The following is a 22,725-nucleotide window of genomic DNA, read 5'->3' on the forward strand; positions in this document are numbered from 1 at the left end:
AGTCTGGAGCACTCTGGTGGAGCTGTTGCCCCCGCGACCCGACTACGGATAAGCGGTTGAAGATGGATGGATGGATGTCCTGTTTTCCAAAAATAATTAATACAATATAATAAGGTAAACTTTTACCTGCCTATTGGTTTGTGTATACTTTTGTTTGTGTATTACTCTGGACCGCTGAGGATAGTGTTTAATCTGATCCAGTCTGTTTGTTTGTTTCACATGCTTTATCCCTAATTAAATCACTTCAAAAGATAAATCATGGGAGTGAGATGAGGAGACGGGCAGGTAGAAAGCACCCTGCTGGGAAACCATGGTGTGCTGGGAAGCCATGGTTTAATCCATTCTGGGCGGGAACCCCTTTTGGTGTTTTAAACATTATGTTATAATTTAGCTATTGAAAAATAGCAGATCTACAAGCTCATAGCACGCCACCGAGTGGCGCGCTACGAGCTTGTAGGTCTGCTATTTTTGAAAAATCGTGAAAATGTGCCTCAAATTTGGAATATATTTTTTCAGAACAAACGTTTTACCTCGAATCTTTGCTTCTGGGGAGGTCCCTGGAACAACATTTTTTCAGATGGGGGTCAGAGGCCAATTACAGATCATTTTTGGAGTCCTTGACATGAAATATTGAGTGATATAGGCCTAGAAACATAGGTATTTCAGAAAACTGTCAGGATTTAGAAGACATTTTTTTCAGGCCTAAATGGTTTAATCCAGAAGACAAAGAAAACATGGCGAGATGAAAACGTACGCTCTGTTTCTTTGTTTCATTTCTGTTTGTGCATTTCTTTTCTTTTCTTTTTCTGCTACGCCTGCGGCTCACAGTACACTCTTGATATTCAAATGTGTCAGATTTGACACACTATCCCTGTCTGATGATCCTAACAACGGCTGTGACAAACGTTCCCAGTGTGAGTCAGACAGAGTCAGTGATATATGCCATGACGAGACGAGAAGCAGAGCAGAGGAGGTGAATATGAAAAGCGGCAGCTAAACTGAAAGTTTCAGTCAATTACAAAGTTTAACGTACCTACTAGGTTGTTTAAGCTATGATACTGAACAACACATTTAATGTTTTCTTTTAACCCATTTTGACCTGAGATCAGATTCTAAAAATGTCTTCTACATCCTGACAGTTTTCTGAAAAAGCTATGTTTCTATGTCAGTCGTTCTTCGATTTTTCAAAAATAGCAGACCTACAAGCTCGTAGCGCGCCACTCGGTGGCGCGCTATGAGCTTGTAGATCTGCTATTTTTAAATAGCTAAAGCATAACATAATGCTAACACCAAAAGGGGTTCCCGCCCAAAATGGGTTTATACCTACTAGGTTGTTTAAGCTATGACACTGAACAACACATTTAATGTTTTCTTTTAAGTACAGTATGAGGCCGATCAATAACTGAAAGGCTGACTTCAAATTTGGCAAGCGCGTTGCCTACAAACCAGTGCCGTGCGGCCCGTGCCCGGCATCGAGTCGGTGGGATAGTTGGTTGTCCAGAAGCGCCAATTCGACCACTACGCCCATATATGGTCGACGATCGACTTCAAACTCGTCATGCGTATATCGGCCATGATTTATCTGCGTGTTTGCAGATACATGCATGTGCCAACTGATCATTACACCTATTACTGTAGCGCAGTGCTTTTCCTCCACTATCAGAGATACACTAGCATTTATCCAGTTTCTTAAAGCTCCATCATGGAGGGGTTGTGTCACTTGCCAAAAAGAACAGAAAGTAATCAGGATAGACAATACTACTAGCTATAAATCCACAAGCTTCCACCTTTACATAGTATAGCATACATCAGCTTTGTTTTTGTTTCTGTCATGTTTACGGTTTACCAAAGACTCTAAAAAATGGGACCCAGTGCCTCCCTGCTTGGCACTCAGCATCAAGGGTTGGATTGGGGGTAAGTCCCTGCGACATACTAGCGTCATGTCCAGGGGGTGTACTTGTACATCAAGCTGCCTCACGCTACAGAAACAGGAGATAGGCTCCTGCGCTATGGGCCTCATGGCTCGGCAAGGCTACTTACTTATGTTTACGGTTTACTGATGCCAGAGAATGAACTTGCTGGCAATGTTTCACAAAGTTTTTCCTATTTGCTCCGCTCTCCCCATGTAATATAATAATCCCGTAAGGGATGGGCTGTGAAAGGCAGCCAGACACGAAAATAAAATCGTTCGCTCGTCAAGTTTGCCTCTTGACGCCTATTTTCGAATGTACCTCGGCGCCGATGACGCCTTATCACGCCTTTAATAACAATTGATTACGGTGATCAGTTGCGTCCAGTTTCCCCTCATATCACACTCGTTTCGATCTAGTGAAAAAAAACGGCTCAAACCGGATATGGAAAATCCACTGGCTTATGCTTTCTATGGGGACACAACTTCTTAGAACGTAAATATTCTTCTTTTTGGTAGATAGTTCTGTATTTCGCTTACAAAAAGTATGTTTTGGGTGGACTAAATGACAATCGCAGGACATGTTACATAGCGGATTTTTACTTCCTTACTCAGCGGTTTCCGGCCAAAACGGCTTTCAAGATAAAAGCTTCGCATATTGACAATGCACTTGTGTCGGCGAAAGCCCTCCACCAGATGGCGATGTGGCGCTGAATGAGTTAAGATTGTATGCCGACGATATTCCCGCATAACATAAATCTTGAGTGGCACTTAATTCTTTCTCTGCCTCTAGCTGTTAGCATAAATGTAGTTAGCCTCTGCTGAATTAGCATTCACTTTAAGAGAGGGAGTTTCCACCCCCGCCACCTGCACACTCAATACACACACTTTGCTGTCATTAGCATTAGGGTGCACGCATTAGGGTGCATTAGGGTTTCTCGCCAGAAACGTTTACATGTCTGGAGCGACGCGGTACAAAGTCACAAATGACATCCGAACTTTGTATGGCTGAAGATCCACCATGGACAGCTCTCCTGGATTACGATTTATGGAGGTTTGAAAATCCTGTTAGTAGCCGAGGTAAACGGACATCAGATTTAACGTCCCATAGCTGGTGGTGACGGAGGTGTTGCATAGCAACCGGATCAATGTTAAACACTGCTGTGGGGCTCAACCATTATATACACAGAGTATACGTTGGGGTCCGTATATATACGGACTTAGCAAATAACGTAAATAATAACTTATACCTCTATGAAGCCAACATTACATCTCATCAATGGCTATAACTCCCACCGGTTAAGTTCTAAGGGAGTGTAATAAATCTGTCAGCTAGTTGGGAGAGACAGGAGTCACAGAACACATTTATGGTGAATAGATGTCCTCTGATCCTGAAAGATTTCACAGAAAAGCTCCATTAAATTGCAATCATCGTTGTCAGAGTGCTATTCATGCAGCTTGGTATTCAACATATTTCTCCCAGGGCTTCACAGCAACATATTTAGTTAGTTTAGTCAAAAGTGAGATTTTCAAAAAGGATAATATCCATTTTGAAAGCTATTTCAACCCTTCTCTATGTTATAGCTTTCGACATACTAAACTATGTAACAGATTTACCATGTGTTACTGGTTTCTTAAAGGGGCATTCCACTCATTTTCAACCTTTTACCATGTCATTAACATACCTTAGAGCTTTTGTGTGGAAATAATAAAAAAGTCCCCCCATTATGTGTTTCCTAGTATGAAAAGTATGAAAAGAATCATTAACATGGTGAAACACATCTTGATGATATCATCAAGATGTGTTTCACCATGTTAATGATTTCTTTCAGACCTCCAGTTCTAGGAAACATAGAATGGGGGGACTTTTTTATTATTTCCACACAACAGCTCTAAGGGTATATTAATGACATAGTAAAATGTTGAAAATGAGTGGAATGCCCCTTTAACCACTTAAACCCCATATGGTTGAGCGGAGTTCCTCAGGGCTCTATGCTAGTGTGTTTTCTGTTTTCTATTATTGTGGGAAAGCTTTCGCTGAAAATAGCCAATCTACAAGCTCACAACACGTCACAGCTGGGATCTAATGGCATTATCTTTTTACGGTGTGGCCTCACTGCCCTAAAGGGGTAAGCCGTCTAGAATTGTGTTGATCTGTAGTTCTATAATTATGTCCACACATGCAGACTGGTACTGGTGTCAAACAATCATTCTCAAAAACTATTCATCGTAAAAGTAGACCTTCAGCTTGCCAGAAATATAGGCCTAATAAAATATTGTTGCAAGCTAAGAGATGCAAGCTAATTTAACGCAATTACCCTATTCCTGCTGTGTTATGCCTGCCCCTGACAAGGGTCATATCAAAGTACCTCGATCCACCGCGCAACATGTCTACGTGTCAAGAAGACTAAGTAAACGTCCTTTGATTAATAGTTTGTATTAAACATTTTATTATAATGGAATGTCTGCTCGGACTGACTTTTATGACAACCTTACACCAAACGATCGAGATGACAGGAGCAAACAACAACAACAACAACAACAACACAACAGCCAAAACTCCTGAACAGTTGTTTGGTGTGTAAGGGCAGCATGAGATTGAATAAATGTTTTAAGATCTAAGCAGTTACAAAAAGGGCGGGTTCAAGATACCGATGATGAATTTACTGTGTAGCTAACTAGCTGTCTGAAAGGTGTTTCCTTTTGCACCTTTGAAACAATACTGTTTTAAGTCAAACACTGCAGAAACAGGAACACCAAACACCTTGCTTCAAGCTAGCAAGATGAGAAGGGAATTAATACAGTGAAAAGTCTTTAGTTATATTTCCTCTTTGCTAATGTAGTGGGTTAAGCCCATAGCCTGAGTCTCATGTATACTTTCAATTCACATGTTTGTTGTGCTGTAGTGTGTAACAGTCCCTAATTCTCCGCACTGTCAACATGCCATTAGAATTCACCCTAGAGGATAGCCTTCCACTCAGACTAATTAACAATACAACAACATATTGCCCTTGCCTTTCTCTGCGGTTTATCACTACGCACAGCGCCGTCATTAGCGTGCGCTGCACAGCATCTGCAGAGAAAGAGAGGCAATTACCTATAAATTGGTTTCATTGGAATAAAAAATACAGGGAGACAGCTCGTGAAAGCATTATATTTTTGCTCTGCAGGACCAAAAGGAATTGGTGTCTTTGATAAGAAGTAATCTTGTGCCTTAGATTGAACATGCCTCATTTGTTAATGCCTTCCACAACAGGAAATTTGCTCCAACTTGGGATTGCTTTTCTTGAGTTCTGCAGTAGCCAAGATAAACCCTCCATGTTTGTGTTTATTTGTTTTACACAACTCGAAATACTGCTCTTGTGGAGCTTGATATTCAGATCATGCTTTCCACCGGAGGTTGTAGACTGGACAGATTGAGTGATAAATGGCCTTGCCATTCCCAGGGCTGAGACCCACCATATAGTGGTCAAATTCAAGCATTGAGTTACAAATTATGTTTGCCCTGAGCCATTAGGTCTATTATAGGTTTCAGAGACTCAAAACCTGTTTTCATTTCTTGCTACATTTGTAGAGATGTCGATCATCGAGTCAAAGAAAAGAAGGCGTCTAAGAGTTATTATGCATAGATAGACAGGATAGTTTGGTTATAAGCCAGTTGTTGACACCCATCTGGCACCCAGAAGAGACTGGCAGCCGCTGTCCGATTTAAAATTGCAGCCTTAATAGTGAAAGAGATAAATCAATTTAAAGCTTCATAAACAAATCTATTAACAACCGAAAAGTATACTCCCACATCTTTCTCTTCCCTAAAGAAATTAAAAACTTAAAAGTGACTTAAAAAAAAGAGCAATAACAAGTTATCTTCCCTGCCTGTGGGGACATACCGTAAAATAATAAGAAAAAGTAGAGGCATACGTAATTGAGGAAGAAGGCGTGCGTTCGTTAGTGCGTGCGTGCGTGCGTGCGTGCGTGGGGGGCGGGGGGAGAGAGAGGAGAGAGATAGAGGGGGGGGGGGGGGGGGGGTGGGTGGAGAGAAGGAGATAGACTGAGAGGATGACAGAAACGTTAGCGGACAAGATGTAAGAAGGAAAAGACAAGTGTTACCCTAAAAAAACACAGCTTAGTTCTTTCTCTGCATGTGCTCACTGTTGATTTCAGCCTGCTTGGCAATTTGGTCTGATAGGCCTTCGGCAAACAAACAATAATACACAGTAGTCTTTCCCTCCCGCTACCAAATTAATAGCAGAGCCATTTAGACACAAAAGAGCAAAGCATTGTGGGAACGTATTCACCATGCCTGCCGGCATGGAACTGGACCGAAGATCTAGACCTATACGGTTATTGTGGAGGGACAGTTGTGGAAATGTGGGTACTGCTTAGGAATTGTTGGGCAGTCTCTTTATCTCTGTTACTGCACATATATAGGTGTTCGGCAGCGGTGGCCGAACGGATTGCGGAGCGGTCTTGATACCGGAAGGTCGCCAGTTCGAATCAGCGGTCCGACACGTTAAAATTACCACCGCTGAAGTGCCCTTGAACAAGGCATTGAACCACTACGATGAAATGTTCTATGAGCAGGGCCTGGCTGGAAACAAGTTCTTGAGCTTAGCCCAGATACCCTGGGTAAATATAGTAATCATTTCATTTCAGGTGCATGCTTCTTTCCAACCTCAAGCCTTGGTGCTGATCATGACTCACATACATAATATATACAGTAGGTATATTGCCTTTGCTAAATTAATTGTGGGCTGGCCCTCATTTACAATGATGTCGAGTGAAACATAAAATGCAAAATACTGTATTATTATATTTAAATATATTCCATAAAAGTGTGTGATAAGTTGTATTTGTGTGTGTGTGTGTGTGTGTGTGTGTGTGTGTGTGTGTGTGTGTGTGTGTGTGTGTGTGTGTCTGTGTGTGTGTGTGTGTGTGTGTGTGTGTGTGTGTGTGTGTGTGTGTGTGTGTGTGTGTGTGTGTGTGTGTGTCTGTGTGTGTGTGTGGGGGGGGGGGGGGTAATTGTAGGAGAGATGTGGGGTACAGGTGAAAGAGATTAAAATGGACATTAGCTTTGTATTGAAAATCCCATACGAAGAATACATTAATTTTTGTAAAGTTTGTACAATCTCAAATATAGTGAGATATTAAAACAACTGATTATACATTTTAGTCACATCACAGCCTGAGTCGCTGAGTCATTCTCAGTCCCTCAGGCTATGTGCGCATAATAAATTGGTAAGACAATGTACTATTTGTCTTGCCAAGGCCCCGCCCCCCCCCCCCCCCCCCCCCCCCCCTGGTCCACCTCTGCATGGCCTCACCGCTGCATCGTGGACAAGTAACGTATCGCTGAGCGCTCCACCAGATTAGCACTCCAGAAACATACACACACACACCAAAGACAGACCATCTTCTAGACCAGGGGATCTCAACGATTTTGGCCGGGGACCCCCGAAAATGCTTTGGCAACGTCTCGGGACCCCCGCCCCGCCCCCTCCCGACCCCCAATATAAATTGACTGCTACAATAACCTTAAACCATTTTGGGCGGGAACCCCTTTTGGTGTTTTAAGCATTGTTATAATTTAGCTATTTAAAAATAGCAGATCTACAAGCTCATAGCGCGCCACCGAGTGGCGCGCTACGAGCTTGTAGGTCTGCTATTTTTGAAAAATCGTGAAAAAAATCGTGAAAAAATCGTGAAAAAAATAATAATAATAATTTGGGGACCCCCCAAAATAATTTGGCGACCCCCCGAGGGGTCGCGACCCACGGGTTGAGAACCCCTGTTCTAGACGGCTAGCTTCTACAGCAGGGGTGGGCAACTGGCGGCCCGGGGGCCACATGCGGCCCCCACATTCACTTAATGTGGCCCTCAGGTTAATGTCAGGATACTGATATAATATTGGTTTCAGCTGTTTACAATTCCACAACATGCAAACATGTCCCGCTTTAATTACTTCAGTCTAAATTAGTAGCTCATTGCTCAACACAAGTATAATTAAAGGCATTTGAAATTACATAAAAATGTTAATTTTCAGGATTCCAATTCAAAAATAGCAAAAAATTATTCAACATTTCAATTCGAATATAGCAAAAAATAACCGATCTACAAGCTCAAAACTCGTCGCAGCGTGACGCTTTTTGAGCTTGTAGATCGGCTATTTTTGCGACGACAGTAATATATGGCCCTAGGGAGTGAGTGTGGAAATATAGTGGCCCTCTCCATCGTCAAAGTTGCCCACCCCTGTTCTACAGGATCGTGCCATTTAAAAAAAAATACTCCTTTGTGTATACAGCTTATTGGATGCGTGTGCGCCAGTGTTGATTTCGTCGACTATACTATGACGAAAAATGATCGTCGACTACCTTTTTTCACTGACAAAAACGTAATGGAAACTAAATTAAAACTAATCTATGATGACTAAAACTGAGACTGAGACTAAATATACTGACAATTTTGTCAACAAATTAAAACTAGACTAAAATGTTAGCCGATCGACAAGCCCACGACGCGTTGTGAGCTTGTAGATCGGCTATTTTCAGCAAGTGTAAAATCAGCCATTACGACGGCATCAAGGCCCACCAAGACACATTTTAGTCGACTAAATCAACGGTAGATTTAGTCGACCAAAATCTTATGATATTTAGTCGACAAAAACTAAACTAACACTAAAACATTCCAGGTGACTAAAATGTGACTAAAACTAAATGAAAACTATTCAAAAGACTATGACTAAAACTAAAAATCAAAATGTTGCTGTCGAAATGAACACTGGTGTGCGCATGCAGACGTGTTTCCAGAGAGATTGATTGATTGATTGAAAAATGTATTAACAGTTTGCAGAATTACAGTACATTTCAAGCACAAACTCAATACAAAGGCTGTTAACTGTGAGTGGACGACCCAATTAAGCATTACACTTGTTTACAACAGGGTCCACCATGTTCAATTCATCAAAACATTTAGAGACGTACAAATAGACACTTCTATATAGACAAAGAACAGAACAGGAATTCATCATAACAGGAGAGGGCCTTTTGAGCCCCCTGTAGCTCCTCTCTGTAGTACGAGGACAGACTCTCTGCAGGACTCTCACCACGCTCCACAACACACTTCAAAAGCCCCCCGGATACACAGCCTCTCTCTCTCTCTCTATCTCTCTCCACACAACTGCAGCACATTCCCCATTATGCTCCCCACCGCCACCAACCTCCTCGCGTTCTTATCATTCCTGTAACCTTGTCATCTGTTTTTCTTCCTCTCTGTGCTACTCCATCCCCTTTCTCCACTCGCTGTGGTCATTATGTTACTGCCCCCTTTCTCCACTCGCTGTGGTCATTATGTTACTGCCCCTCCCTTTGTTGCCTTTACCACCATACACATTCTTCTCTTCTTTCTCACTTTCCTTCCCTCCCTCTGTGCGGTCCTGCTGACACGCTTTCTGTTCCTATACCGACAGCCCTCTGTGGTCATTACAGGCACAGTGTCCGTCCGTCCTTCAGTCCTTCATTCCTTCCTCCCTCCCTCCCTCCCTCCCTCCCTCCCTCCCTCCCTCCCTCCTTTCCTCCCTGCTCCAAGCTCAGCCCCTGCTGTGAAGAGGGATGAGTGGGATGGGACATGGAGTCACGACTAGAGAACAATGCTGGAACTGTGCCAGTTAGAGAACTACAGTTCCCATGACCACGGTGGCCTGCTGCTAGATTTAGGATACAACAGAGGCTAGGTGTTGCGGTTCTTTATTATATATGGGCAAAAAAAAGAGATAAACTAATACAAATACCACTGTTTTTTTGCTGGAAATACTTTGATGGAGCATTCATTCACAAGTGCTGTACATTCGTGCACTTTATACACTTGTATGTGTGTTACTAAGACTACTTGCTGCTTGACTGCTTGAGAGGCAGAACCTGCGCCAATGATGTTGAAGTTAATTGCGCTCATTTGCATAGCGCTGGGCTTAGTGTTTATTTGTCACCAGTCAAGTGGAACATTAGCCCTTGAACTCTTAATTGTATCCAGCTTCTGTGCACTCTTCACACCACATGACCATGCAATCTAATTTCCTGCATTACCAATGTACTTGTAAGGTTGTTTTTTTTTATGAATGAAATTGGATAATCAAACACAAAAGCCAGACACTTTGAAACCCGGGGACTACCTGGTACAATCCAGGAAGGGAAATTAAACGAATAACTCTCCCTCCTCCCTGAGCCCAAACTGTCTGTTTGAGATAAGGCACAGCACCAATGGATCTGCTCAATGGTTAATACTACAACTTTCTAATTGTACTCTCACATTGTGTGTGTGTGTGCGTGTGTGTGTGTGTGTGCGTGTGCGTGCGTACATGCCTGCGACTCATTGGGGCGAACATTGGTGTAAGCAATTCGATTTTACTGTATTGTCATAAGGTTACAGGGTCAGCGTTAAGGTTAGCCATGTGTTTGTTGGGGTTATGGTAAAGGTCAGATTGGTTAAGATAAGGGGTAGAATAATGATTAAAGGTTAATGGTTGAGAACAGGATAAGGGTAAACAGAATTAATTGAAGTCAAAACCAACGTGTGTGCATTGTAATAATGCATGATAATCGTGCAGCAGATAACAAATATCTCAAATCCTCTGGAAACACATTCTCTTCAGTTGATCTCACCAGTAAATCATTTAAAAGAATGGAGGAGGGAAGAGAATATACCTTCCTCGCTGCCCTCCCCTATTTGACTGCTGTCGCTAACTTGATCAGAGGCTCCCGAGAGTCAGACTAGGCCATGTTTTCCTGATAAATCACAGCTGGGATGCGTAAGAGAGAGATAGGGAGTGAGAGAGGCAGATAGCTGAGACTTCCAACACTGATTTTCAATGCTGCCTGGAAAGGCATATCTGAGGGCAACAGCCGCAACATGTGAAGGAAAGCAGACGTTGCATCCTAATGGGATGCCAGATCAGGAGAGGTTAAGAGATACAGAATGAATTTGAGTCAAAAACGACGTGTGTGTGTGTGTGTGTGTGTGTGTGTGTGTGTGTGTGTGTGTGTGTGTGTGTGTGTGTGTGTGTGTGTGTGTGTGTGTGTGTGTGTGTGTGTGTGTGTGCGTGCGTGCGTGCGTGCGTGCGTGCGTGCGTGCGTGCGTGCGTGCGTGCGTGCGTGCGTGCGTGCGTGCGTGCGTGCGTGCGTGCGTGCGTGCGTGCGTGCGTGCGTGCGTGCGTGCGTGCGTGCGTGCGTGCGTGCGTGTCCCCAATCTACCCCACCTTCCCGCAGGAGCAACATGTGAGAGTTACAGTCCATTCCCTCTCATCTTATCTACATCCAAGTGATAATGGCTTAAATATTCCAAAATTATGGTTTGCACCACAGGCTGCAGTGATCCGTGCATTTGAAAGACTCTAGGCTTTAATCTACGGGCGATATTTAGATTGAGCGCACAAAGGAGCGAATGAATATTACCAATGAAGGAAGGAAATGCTGTCAGGTGACATTATCTGCGGGATAATTCGTCCCCAGCCTGTAAAGTAACTAGTGACTTGTGAAAGATCGGAGGGCTCAATACACCATCTATCAGTTGATGCAGAGAGCAGGAACACTTTATTCACCATCTATCAGTTGATGCAGAAACACTTTATTCACCATCTATCAGTTGCTGCAGAAACACTTTATTCACCAAATATATACCAACTACTACCGCAGACACTTCAATCCACCCACTGACTCCATTTCTATTCCAGGCTTTCGCAAACCCTCTACTCCCCTCCTCCTCCATAATGCTACGAACAGTCATTTCTCTCTATCATTTTCTCTCTCCCTGGATCTATCGTTTTCCAGCGGCCAACCCCCCCCCACGCCCCCCTCTCTCTCCTCCTCCACTCCATGCATAATGTCAGCCGACCATATTGGATTTGCCAGGCTCCATTTCCATCTATGCAAGTGGGACCGCATCTTGCCCAGTCATTCATCCATGAGATGTTGCTTCAGATAGATTCGTCTCCCCCTTGCACCCAGCACTTGTCCCAGTTCCCATTACTGGCGCCCCTAAAGTCCCTCAACGCAATGTAATATTCTTACAGACCAAGAATCAGTTCCACCCCTAACGCTTGGGCCTTAAATGATACATTGATCTTATGGGAACATACAAAAACACATTATCTAAAAAGTCTACTTTTGAGGAATAATGTAATCTTTAACAGCTGTGTATGTTTGACTTTTTCAACACACACGAAAAGTCCATTATCATGAATGGGAGAATTACTAAATCATGGATGAATTTAATTCGTAACAATCTTTACTACAGGGACTATCTTCTACTTGGCTTTTCAAAAACAATCCATGCTTTGATATGGATTAAAATGCAAGGATGAATGAAACTTTGACAAAACATAACCTATGATATGCTGGATTTACCTATCAAGACTGTGAAAAGTTCCTTTTCATACCCCCTTATACTGAGATGAATGGAATGCAATGGCTTCCTTGAAAATCATATATACACTCATAGATATACGCAAGACACACACACACACACACACACACACACACACACACACACACACACACACACACACACACACACACACACACACACACACACACACACACACACACACACACACACACACACACACACACACACACACACACACACACACACAATTTGCAGAGAGCAAAGGAACAGTGTCAAACTGCATCATCATTTAAACATCTTCAACTATCATTCTCCAAGACACATAGACAAACATTCAAGTGTTGGCCGAACCACCTTGTAAATAATACAGCACACAGCACTGTGGAAATGAAATCACACACTTTATAACCTCAATTATAGAGATCTACAACCTTTAACTTTAAAAACACTGTGCCGAAATGGCTCAAGATAACATAATGCTGCAAATGTATAGTCTCACCCTTCTACGGAGTCCTGTAGGCTACAGCAAGTGTATCAATAACTGACCTCTCTGACTGGTACCATTCAGCACCATGGACAGCATAAGGGTCAGCGAGCATACACAAGCATAAAGCATAAAAGTTCCATTTACAGTACAATGCCCATTTCTCTTCAAACAAATGAAGAATTCTGTAGCAAGGGCTGCCTAGAAATGGTAAATGGTGCATTTATATAGCGCCTTTATCCAAGGTGCTTTATTCACCCATTCACACACACACACATTCATACACCGATTGCGGCGGAAGCCATGCGAGGTACTGTACCAACCAGCACATCGGGAGCAATTTGGGGTTCAGTGTCTTGCCCAAGGACACTTCGACATGTAGACAGGAGGATGAAATAGGTATAAAAAATAAAAGTAAATGCAACCATAGCTAGAAATGTAAAAAGTATGCCAGACCATGCCAGACTCATAGCGCGCCACCGAGTGGCGCGCTACGAGCTTGTAGGTCTGCTATTTTTGAAAAATCTAAGAACGACTGACATAGAAACATAGCTTTTTCAGAAAACTGTCAGGATGTAGAAGACATTTTTAGAATCTGATCTCAGGTCAAAATGGGTTAATAACCACACACCAGCCTGGGAGAAATAACACACAGCAGCCTGGCAGCATGGGCCTGGCACTGGGCCTTATGGGCAGGTTATAGTCTAGTTTGTCATACTGTACAATAGGACAAACCTTTCCATTGTCAGATATACTGCTCTGCTCAGTAGCTTGTACAGTACCTGCACTCTCCTGATAAGATTATGCATGATATTTAGAGCAAATACTCCATCATTTACATGACTTTTGTTCTGTGAACTAATCTGTAATTACACTACTTGTTTTGAAAGATGTCTGAAATTACATTCACATAGCGTTTCTCAAATTATTGCGGCATTGAAGAGGAATGCTTTAATAACGTGACTTGACTAGAATCTAAGCTTGGGAAACAAGTTATTATCTAAGTGGCATCTAGCTCTGAGTTATTACCCAGCTGAACTCAGTGTCTCAGTCTAGAATCATAATTAGATCATCAGTCACCAGAAAAAAGGATGGGTGTTTTCGATGAATCTATCATGGTTAAAATGGAGTTTGAAGTTACAATGGGTTTGTATAGGAAGGGAACATCAAATATCTAAATACTGAATCGAGCAACTTAAAAACTGTCTGGAGTGTTCACACAAGCCTGAGTAGACAGAAAGTTTTTTTTTAAAGTGAAATATCTCTTTAAGTATATTATTTTTCTCATGCCCACTCTATGTGAAAAACACATTGCTAGTAGGCTGTGCAGTGAAACACTCAAATGACCCATGACTTGTTGACCACACTCCCACAGCATGCCTTTCAAGATTAATTAAAGTCCTCAGTTACCTTTGGGAGAGCCAAAGCAAAGCAAAGTTACTATATTTACCCAGGGTAACTGGACTAAGCATCAGATACTTGTTTACAGCCAGGCCCTGCTCATAGAACATTTCATGGTAGTGGTTCAATGCCTTGCTCAAGGGCACTTCAGCGGTGGTAATTTTAACGTGCCGGTCCGGGGATACGAACTGGCGACCTTCCGGTATCAAGACCGCTCCGCAAACCGTTCGGCCACCGCTGCCACTAGCCAAGTTTGAATGTGAGAGACAGAACCCCCACCACCCTGCTTCAGGTTTCAGAGTGTTACTAAAGGACACTTTCACATGATGCCAGGAGCCAGCCCTTCTACCTTCGACTTTTGCGCAAGCAGCTAATCTCCGCCACTATTGGACCGATCGGCGTAAACTTTGCACACACGCTACATACTAACATTAGTCACAGTTTGGAAAAGGGAAATAAAACCCAGTTCTTTTACAACATTTTATAAGTCAAATGGGCTATTTCTTGAGTTTGAGTTTGTATCTATTCTCTGCATGTCCCAGTCCCTTTCCTCCATCAAATGTGTCTTATGAGGCGGTTTGTTGCAAGTGCAGATCCTTGGTTCCTGAGGCACATCATCTGACTCTGACTATTCATCCACACACCCGAAGATGGCCCTACTAGTACTAATCACACCAGCAACATCCATTTCTTAAATTAGCATACTAGCCCACCATCTAATAATGGCTTTAAAATACATTTTTACAAAAGGCTAAACTTAGTTGCCGACCCCTGCACCATACAGTATGTGGTTTCTTTCAACAGTACACCAAACATCTCCACCCCAGACGAATTACATTTTCTCCACCTCGACTGTATACCCTGACTCACTTCACACTGGAATAGGTGGGCTCGAGGTGAAATATGTATGAAACAAGCAGACAAGCCTTTCACCTGAGGAAGTCTGAGAAGACAAAGCATTGTGTGTGTAAGACACGCTTCACTGAGCCTAAACCAGAGGGCGCACACACATTAATCATCACCCACATGCCCGCACGGCACGCCTCACAAATGCACAACCTTGTGCACCCATGAAACAGTCCTGCGTGTTGCTATCGCTCGTCCTATACCTCTCTTTTATTTTTATGTTTTATTCTCATTTCCTTTCTTTTATTGTAACTTGCTGAATGTAGTACTTGTTTTCAAATAAGTGTAATGTAGGTTTGTGAAAGCGTCTCCTTTCCCCCTTTTCCCTTCAGAGCTGCCCAGATGTTCGTCTTTTTTGTTTTTTCTTGTTTGTTCGTTTTTTTTGTTCCAAAAGAAAAAGAAAATGTTGTAACTTTGGTCACCATTGAGAACATGGGAAATATACCTTTATATATATATATATATGATTGTAATGCACTTGATCTCATGATGTAGTTGTTCATTATGCTTGTACACGATGACCAAAATAAAAACATAATTTCAAAAAAGAAACAGTCCTGCAAATGGTTGAACAGAAACAAAATGAATTCTCTCTCTCTCTCTCTGAAGAAGAAGAAGCAGGGAGTGCGTAGTGTCTTATAGCTTGATAAAGTAGTAGGCCGTCATCTGTGTGTACATTATGGGGTGAGATGGTGTGATCCGTACTTGTGGCAAGAAGGGGACAACTTAAACTAATGTGCATGTGATGCCCAGCCCAGCTGCTGGCACCATGCAAATGTGTTGCAGCCATCTGTTTTGCCTTGCTATGTTAAATGTTTCTCGCTTGAGCAGTGACAAGCATATTAAATTCAGCTGTACATACAATTAAACACCTACCTTCACCTTTGCAGAGCATCAGTGTAAGTGTCTTGGCATCCGGAATGTTCAAAAGAGCAGGTGGGAGTATACCATACCATCAGGCTGAAACAGAGAGATGTGTGGCTAGGCGTTAGAAAATGCAATCAAAATGTTGTGACATGTCAGTCAAAGCCTGATCGATTATTCAATGATGGCCATCACAGAGACTAATCTTTATTTGATAAATGCTGTTTTGCATTTGGAAAAGGTCACTAATCGATATGCCGAATCAATTTGTTCCGGTGACTGAGAGAGGCCTTTCCTCCAGTCCAATATCGGCCACTTGATGTGGCTCATTTTGTGCCTCATGCACAACACATCTCAAAACTTTAAAACTAATATTAAACTTTATCCACATTGGGAAATAACTGTCAGCTGCTGCATTGGTTTTTGCAATATATCCATCTCCCCGCAGGTTTTTAAACCAATTCTGCTTTTAAAACAACTCAATAGATGAGCTAATGGAGAATTCTACATGCTAAATACAGAATCCCGAAAACTAGTGTGATATTTGTTATTATTTAAGATCAATGGGCAGAAAAACAACTCGACGCCTCTGTTGCGTCTCTAGTAAAAACTAGAACAGCAAAGTTATAATGCTGTATTGAAGGTGAACTGGATAATTATTATTATTATTATTATTTTAACAATATATTTATTGCATTTCTTTTTTTTTTTTACAAACAGACAATACAACAGAACAATACATAATACATCAGACAATACAATTACTTAAAAAACAAAACAAAACAAACATACAGTACATACATATACTGTAAATACAGTATATTAAAATAAAAATAAGGGCACATAGACTGGTAACAACAACAACAGTCCATATGGCCACAAGACCAAACAGCTGCAGAGAATACAATTAAACATTTTCAGTTTCCACCATTAAATAAGATAAATCATTAACCGTAATATATTGGATAAACCGTCCCCATATTTTATCAAACATCTTTTGTTTATTCTTCAAAGTATAAGTGATTCTTTCCAGAGGAAGACACAATGACAGCTCCCTAAACCACTGAGCAATACTGGGTTTACCTATCTTTTTCCACGATAAAGCTATAGCCCTTTTGGCTTGTAGTAAACATAAATCTAGAAATCTTTGTTCGCTACTCTGAATCTTATGGCCAGGTGGGTAAAGACCTAATAGAAACAGTTTCGGGTCAAGCTCAATATTTATCAACAATATCTTCTGAATCTACTGGAGAATTATTTTGGAATATAGCTGTGCCAAATATGTCCATCCATGCAATATGTTATGTTTTAGCTCAACAAACTCACTAGAGTTTGAGTTTGAGCACACTCCTCATGTGAGTATGCTCCTAAATTCCTAAATAAGTCTCAAATATCCAAAATGATAACAGCATCCTAAGGTTAGCAAGGAATATTACCTCTAATACTAGCCATGTCTTGTATGGAGAGTATAGGTTGCTGCCTTCAGGAAGGAGATATGGTGTTCCAGCATACAATAAGGTCAGACTGAAGAGGTCTTTTGTCCATCAATCAACTCTGAGGCTTAATCAGGATTTTGGCCAGAACTAGACTGAGCTGTGGACATTGCTTTCTGCCCTTATGTTCTCTATGTATGTAACTGTATTTTATTTCTTTTTTTTTGTCCTGTGTTATGTCAAATGTGTATATGTATTGCATACAAGGCCGCTGGGTCGCAAAACGAATTTCAGTGCGAACTGACAATAAAGTAATATATCATATCATATATCAAATCACTACATAATGCAACCATCCCTAGCCCACGCAGTTTAATAAAGTCCCTAGTCTGACAAAAGCACACCACAGGATGCTAACATTTTATAATAGTTTTGTATGGTATTATATATATATGTATATTATATATGTATGACATTTTTAAATTTTTCATACTTTAACTTGTTTTGTTGGACTTTATAGACCTATAAAGCAGCAACGCTTCAAAACACAAAAGGTACAAAATGGACGATATTAAGAGATGTTATCTTAGCATCTGTGTAAAGCATAGGAGATTTGAGATTTGACTTGCACGGGCAAGTTAATTACCAATATGGATCAATGATTATGTGCAAAGCATTTCAAGACATTAAAGTGCTGCTTGCCCACTGTATTAAGACAACTGTTACTTGAAACCCTTCTTGTTCAGGCATCGTCAGGAATTCCCCTTTTTTTGTACTGCGAATAACCAAAATAGCAGATCTACAAGCTCATGAGATGCAGATTGTGTTGTGAGCACTGTATGAGGATTAAGTGGTAAAGAAACCTTTTTCAAATCCATCCCTGGGGATGGAAACACTCTGGGGAGATAACTGGATGTCAGATAGCATTCAGAATGAGACCATTCAAATGATTTGCTCATATACAGAGAGGGAGATAGTGTTGTGCTCATTGGAATGTGTCTTCTATTGACGGACAGCGGATGGTACGATCAATGTGAGTACTGTGGAACATTTCCCATACAGACTAGGATGAGTATTTTTTTTTTCTTTTTGAGTGGTGCAACCACTCCTATAGACAGCTATGTGCTGGCTGGCTGTGTCCGAGCACGAAAGTGTTTGGTTGGTTTTCACCACCAAGTGTCACTGTTGCGCAGTCTCTCACTCACTCACACTCACACTCGGCACCCTGGCCGCGTTCCTGTGGGTCTGGACCCCCACACGGATTTGGACCACTCACTTCACACGGGTGTGATTTTTTTTTTTACAACGACTTTGACTGTACTGCATGAACTCTTCCTGTCTGTAAAGGACGGTTTATTTTTTGAGTGGTGTAAACCACTCCTACGACTGGCTTTGTTAGTTTACATGTCTGTCTGTCTGTCTGTCTGTGCTCAAAAAATGAGCATGGTTGCTACGGTCACCCAGTTCACCCGGGTGTGATTTCATTACGTCAGACATTACGTCAGACCACAGCTGATCAGTCTATATAAGACCTTACACCACTCAGTTCACACGGGTGTGATTTTATTTCATTCACATTGAACGGCTTAACACGATTCTACAAATGCCTTCAGTCAGTGGTTCTCACACTTTCTAGATTGTACATCTGCTATTTTTGAAATGGCCAAAAAAAAGAAAATTACACAGATGTTTTCCCGGTTTTAAAAAGGATATAAATCAAACCAATGTTTGATTTAGCGAGCAACATGTCGGTTTCCTGGCTAAATCACTAAAGAAATCCTCTACAGTCCCCTGCAGCAACCATTCTTTGGACCTGGTATTGCAAGAGGTTACTTGTGAGGTGAGCCTTGTGGTGGATGCATCCTCTGTGCAGAGTGTAGCAGTTGTAATAATAATAATAATAATAATAGCTCAAATTTATATAGCGCTTTTCTAAATACCCAAAGCGCTTTACATAGGAACACTAGGAACAGACTTTAATAAGAAAAAAACAAAGCAAAACATAACAGATACAACAACAGTACAGGGTTAAAAAGATAAAAGGATAAACGAGGGAAGGGGGGACATCCTATCCAGACCTCAGCTGGGGAAAGCTATGCTGAAGAGGTGGGTTTTGAGTGAGGTTTTGAATGAGAGGAGAGAGGGAGCAGCTCTGAGATGGTTGGGGAGTTCATTCCAGAGGTTGGGGGCCGAAACATAGAAGGCCCTGTCCCCCCAGGTAGCGGTACTTGGCCTTGCGGACCTTCAGGAGTTGTCATAAATGAAGTGCACACAGTTCTCTCTTTTTTGTTGTGGATGAAGTGTTGACCAACACATTAGGCCTGTGTCCAGAGTTGTGGTGCTTGCACATTGAGACAATGTTGCTCTTGGATGAAAACTGTGCCAGAGGGTAAATGAGAGCAAACATCAGGGGACTGCACAAAGTTGTTGTGTTCTGAAGTGCTGTTGTGGGGCTGTGGCCAAGAATGTGCAGGGCACCAAGGCAAGTGCACTTCTTGGCACACTTGAATGTCCAAATGTGCTGAGGGAACGGGTACAGCAGCATGCGGATTCATGGCGAAGCAAAGGGCAGCACAGCAGTGGAATTGGATGCACAGGTGCAATATTCTTGACAGACAGAGGGCCTACTGTGAGTTAATGTATGTCATGATCCAAAGAATCATGGAATTTTTGAGCGGTGCTAACCGCTCCAACATGTGGCTTTTCTTTTTTATCACTTCGATTTTTATTTATTTATTGAACAAACACACAATAGCAAAGGACAAACACAGCACAAACAAACATGAAAAACAAAAAATAAAAATACAATAAAGTCGACAATGCGTATCAAACCTTGCTCATTACATCACATATTCCTAGACATATTCTGGTGTTCCTCATTCCCCCATGCCCTCATTGTTCACCAACATGTGGCTTTGTGCTATTCACAGATGGACGTAACCTCCGCCTCCCAGCCGTTCCGGCCAGGCAGAGATAACGTGTAAAGATCATAAACTGTGTAACTAGTAGTAGCAGCAACACCATCTCAATGTCATCATAATGTCACTTTTGTTATACTGTTTGGGTAGCTATAGGCACAAGCCCCCTGAACCTGTACAGTCAGTCAGTATACTACCTGGTTCTTAAGTTCCTTGACAAGAAGCACCCACCATGATTACTACTGCCAAGAAAGCATCACTTACTGAGCTGGGACAAGTCATATCAGACTTACTGTACCCTGGGTTTGTCTACACCTTACTGAGCTGGGACAAGTCATATCAGACTTACTGTACCCTGGGTTTGTCTACACCTTACTGAGCTGGGACAAGTCATATCAGACTTACTGTACCCTGGGTTTGTCTACACCAGGGGTGCCCACACTTTTATGACGTGAGATCTACTTTCAAAATGACCAGCTCAACAAGATCTACCCACTAAAAAAATAAGTGTACCATTGCTGAAAATAGTTTAAATATATAATGTACCTGTGGGGGGGCTTTGGAATAGGGAGAAAATATGACAGGCAGTTTGCTGTCATATTTCCTCCCCGTATTTAACTTAAACGCCCAATGCATTCTCAATGGCAATAGCACAAACTTTGGCATGCTACTAGTCCTACATACTTACACCTAGAAACCCCATTCAAACCTATTTAGGTTCATCTTACGGTGGACATGTTTGCCTGAAAAGAAATCTTTGAAATGTTTCATAGTCTTAGAAATATAGTGCTTTCAAATTTGAGAAATTTATAATGGGGCTCAATGGCAGCTCTATGGCACGTCAACAAATTACTTTACTGTGGAGACACATGCTGGAACTTTTTACTTTGAAATGATTTGTAGTTTCTGAGTTATTTAACTTAAACGCCCAATGCATTCTCAATGGCAATAGCACAAACTTTGGCATACTACTAGTCCTACAATGTAGGACTTTCACTGGACCTTCTAGCCGCTAGAAGGTCCAGGGAAAGGCCTACATACTCTCCAAGAGTTGGGAAAGAACATATCAAGAGAGTGGAGTGGTAGGCCCTTGGATTGACCAGTGGATGCAATGTACCCCACTTTGAGGTGTCACGTTTTAGGCCTAGATTTAGGGTAGGATTGAACCAGTCGCACTGTAGCCATACAAAGGCCTAGGGTTCCCAGATTGTAAAATGTTGTTCCTCCATATTGGGAGAGTATGTAGGCCTTTCACTGGACCTCCTAGCCACTAAGATGACCACATGCCCACCACTTAAAGACCACATGTTAGGGTGCCCAAATCTGAAGTTAGGTGGTCAAATTACCTGAAACTGATTCAGTAAAGGTCAACGCTTCCTCATGGGGTCATTTTAGGGCCTAGGACCTCCAGTAAAGGGTAAAATACTCTTCTCGGTTGTGGGAACAACATATCCAATGATGAGGACCCCAGGCCCAAAGATGTCCCTCTGGCAACTGTTTCAACTTTGGGTCAGCCTACATGTAAAAGTGCCCAAAGTTGAAAGAAGGTTGTCAAATTAACTGAAACTGAAGCAATGGTGTAATTATGCCCAAATCTGAAGTTAGGTGGTCAAATGAACTGAAACTGAAGCAATTCAGTAAAGGTCAACGCTTCCTCATGGGGTCATTTTAGGGCCTAGGACCTCCAGTAAAGGGTAAAATACTCTTCGTGGTTGTGGGAACAACATATCCAACGATGAGGACCCCATGCCCAAAGATGTCCCCCTTGCAACTGTTTCAACTTTGGGTCAGCCTACATGTAAAAGTGCCCAAAGTTGAACGGCAGAGCTTCAACTTCAGCTACCCAGTACCCAAGGTTAAAGCCCTTCAACTTTGGGCAGATCTACAAGCTCGTAGTGCGGCACCGAGTGCCACGCTACGAGCTTGTAGATCTGCTATTTTTCAGTGGGGTACATTTAATCACTGGTCCTGGGTCAATCCAAGGGCCTACCACTCCACTCTCTTGATATGTTGTTCCCCAACTCTTGGAGAGTATTTAGGCCTTTTACTGGAGGTCCCAGCCCCTAAAATGACTCCAGGAGGAAGTGTTGACCTTTACTGAATTGCTTCATTTTGAGTTAATTTGAGCACCTAAATTCAGATTTGGGCACTGTAGCATGTGGTTTTTAAGTGGTGGGCCTCGGGTCATCCTAGGGGCTAGACTCTACACTATACGTTCAGGGTTAACTTCAGGATGACTTCAGGCAGTACCAGTACCAGTACCAGTACACGTTCAATGAACGATCGTTCATGAACAAGTTCATATTTGGGGCGAACGTGAACTGAACGTACTGTATTTCTACGTGATGTACGTTATTGTGAACTCGTTCATTTCTGGCGTGTGTGAACGTCACTCTCTCACAGTTCACTTCGTTCAAG

General features: G+C 42.1%; 1 long non-coding RNA gene across 1 annotated transcript in view; it reads right to left on the bottom strand.

The window, feature by feature from the left end:
* Positions 1 to 22,725, bottom strand: part of LOC306941472 — a 148,412-nt gene that overhangs the window by 5,916 nt on the left and 119,771 nt on the right. Inside the window, exon 3 of the long non-coding RNA XR_013792161.1 lies at positions 15,969 to 16,052. This is a non-coding gene — a long non-coding RNA (uncharacterized lncRNA). The remainder of the gene's footprint in view (positions 1 to 15,968; positions 16,053 to 22,725) is intronic.

Source organism: Electrona antarctica (assembly GCF_951216825.1).
Source record: "Electrona antarctica genome assembly, chromosome: 17".
Classification (NCBI taxonomy): Eukaryota; Metazoa; Chordata; class Actinopteri; order Myctophiformes; family Myctophidae; genus Electrona; species Electrona antarctica.